The 3,018-nt window shown below is 39.5% G+C and overlaps 1 pseudogene; it reads right to left on the bottom strand.

Moving 5' to 3' along the window:
* Window positions 1-2,664: 2,664 nt before the first annotated feature.
* LOC117286086 lies at window positions 2,665-2,807 on the bottom strand (annotated as a pseudogene).
* Window positions 2,808-3,018: the final 211 nt, after the last annotated feature.

Genomic DNA, 3,018 nt, shown 5'->3' on the forward strand with positions numbered 1-3,018 from the left:
AAGCCTGCACTGCTTCTTCCAGGGTACACTTTTATCTTCCTTTTTCCTCTTTTACTTGGTCTCAGCTCACTCAACAGAGCCAGTTTCTCCCTTACGCTTCACTTCCACTTTTTCAAATAAACTTTGCCACTGTTTAAAAAAAAAAAAAAATCTTTGAGTCTCCAGCCTGGAAAATATGTACCTAAAAGCCAATGTTTGCAGATCTGAGTTGAGCAAGGGCCTGAGATCCCACTTGTATATTAGATTTTTCACATAACAGATTCTCACAGTATAGAAGGTGTGCCTCCATGCCCGGCATCCCCCAGACTCGGCCTCTTCACAGAATGACTCTGGCAGAGGGGAGGCAGAGTATCCAACCTGTCCCCTGCACAGGTTTTCAACCAATCCTTTATTCTAGCTGGCATCTCCTGGGTTTAGGACAGGTTCTTTGGCTAGAGTAAGTTGTCCCTAGGAATACTTCAAGATTTTTCTGATTTCCTAAATTAGCGGCTCTCAAAAAAGGACAATTGTACTCCTAGGGAACACGTGGCAATAACCAGAGACATTTCTGGTTGTCACAACTGGGGAGGAGGTAATGAATTCAACAGGCCAGGGATGTTGCCAAACATCCTACAATGCAAGACATAGTCATGCACATTAAAAACAAACAAAAAAAACAGGGGCCGGGGATTTAGCTCAGCGGTTTGGTGGCCTGCCTCGCAAGCACCAGGACCCGAGTTCGATCCCCGGTACCACAAAAAAAAAAAAAAAAAAAAAAAAAACCACTGTATTTCTCCAAATATCAAAAGTATCAAAGTTGAGAAACTTTGTCTTCAATTATTTAAAGTAAACACTTTTAGCTTCCAGTTTTTGATTCTACTTTTTCTATTTTCTTTGTTCTTGTAGTTTTATGCTTTTAAAAATCCTCTACTGTCATTTAAGAGTTACTTATAGAGGGCATGATAGTAAACATAATTGTTTAATTTGCATTTTTAACCAGAACTCACATGGTGGCATTTGGATTTATATATTCGTTGTATTTAATTTTTCTTCATTGAGTTTATTGGTACATTTTAGGTATACAGTACAGTTACATTCATCATTGGGATCTTGTACCTTTACATGACAGGTCTTGGTTCTCATTTTTCCCCTTGTCCCTGCCCTCCCTTCACCTCCTCCTCCCCTCCCCATTTACAAACATTTTATTTACATTTTTTCATTTTCTCCTATTTTTTTTATATTCGTTGTATTGTAATTCCTGTCTCAAATACTGGCATGGACACATGTTTAGTGTTGGTAAAAATGTGTTAACCAACACATGTGGAACCAGTTAGAAATGGCCTTTGTATTTTTTTATACAATTGTTTTAAAGAGAAGCAGCTATTTTTTAAAATAAAAATTCACTAAGAAAAGCTTCAGGCACTGTAACTAGAATTGAAATGTAAAAATACTTTTCATCTTTGTAGGAGTTGACCAGAACTTTTGGGCAGAACATTTGGCAATCCTCCCTGTTCCTCTGTCCATTACTGTTTAAACTTACTCTACTTTTCTAGGAGTTATTGGCATTTCTCCTTGGTTGTTCTGGTGAATGGAGTTTGTTTAAACCAAAACTAGATTAGAGAGGACTTGCTATATTATTCTGACCTTAAGACAGGAGCCCAATATGCCCTCAATAAAGAAACTGTTAAGTAGCTAAGTTTAAGAATATAGCATGGAAATTCTTTAGTTTGTACTCAGAGACTCCATTCCTTTCACAAGGAAGAATGCATCATTTCCTACAAGATCCATGTGACAAGAAGAAGTTTACACTGAGCACATAATGGGTTTTGGTCTTTTGTTATGGCATTTCATCTAAAAGTCTAACACTTCTGTGACATGTGATATATTAACAAACTCACTTTTTTTTTTCAGTACCAGGGATTGAACATGGGAACTTGAATTTGTGAGGCAGGCAGTAGAACCACTGTGCTAAGTCTCTGGCAATAAAATCACTTATTTATGTGAAATCAAACTATTTTATAAAGTCCAGTTAGAAATTATTTCAGCTGCAGGTGAGCTCAGTGTTACAGTATGAGCTCAGAATGAATGAGGCTGTGGGTTCAATCCCCAGCAAAACGCACAGTAAGATGCTGTCATGGTCACTTTTCTTCTAGCTAAGACAAAATACCTAGCACTCACAACTTACGAGAGCTTTATTTTGCCTCACAGTTTCACAAGTTTCAGACCATGGCTGGCAGACACAGAAATAGAATGGTGGATGGGTCTGGGCTGAGGAAAGCTGCCATGTTGGCCAGGAAGAAGAGAGAAAGTAGGAACCAGGGAAAGAGATATACTCTTTTCAGGTCATAGCTCCAGTGAACTGCATTTCCAAACAGGCCCCACCTTCCATCAACACGGATTCATCAATGGATTATAGCACCCCTGCAATCCAGTCACTTTCTAAAAACCCCATCCCTAAAGACAGATGGCTTTTGGAGGACACCCAGACCTAAACCATAATATTTTGCCCCTGGCCCCCAAAAGGTACATGTCCTTCTCTTTATGCAAAATGCATTCAATCCATCTTTCAGAGTCACCAGAGGCTTTGTTTGTTTGTACTGGGGATCAAACTCAAGACCTTGCACTTGCAAGGCACGCACAGTGCCACTGCGCTAAATCCCCGGCCAGAGTCACCAAAGTTTTAACAGTTCTAGCATTACTAAAAAGTCCAATTTCAAAGCCTCCTTTGAGACCCAAGGCAAACTTTGAGCTGTGAGGCCCTAAAAAAAAAAAAAAAAAAAGGTTAAACACTTCCACACTTGATCTTAGCCAAAAGGCTGAGAAGCAATTAAAAAATTAAGCATTTCCAACACACCGACTCGGGATAAGCCTTCCCATGCCCATTCCAAAGGGGAGAATTGTAGAGATAGAAAGAAATTGGACCAAAGCAAGAACAAAACCCAACAGGGCAAACATTAAATTCTGTAGCTCATTTTCAGCACCCAAGGCAAACTGCAATAAGATGTAAGTTCCAAGGGCTTCGGCAGCCCTGTCCCTATG

The sequence above is a fragment of the Fukomys damarensis genome, unplaced genomic scaffold (assembly GCF_012274545.1).
Source record: "Fukomys damarensis isolate Sample0158 unplaced genomic scaffold, DMR_v1.0_HiC HiC_scaffold_14, whole genome shotgun sequence".
In the NCBI taxonomy this organism is placed as follows: domain Eukaryota; kingdom Metazoa; phylum Chordata; class Mammalia; order Rodentia; family Bathyergidae; genus Fukomys; species Fukomys damarensis.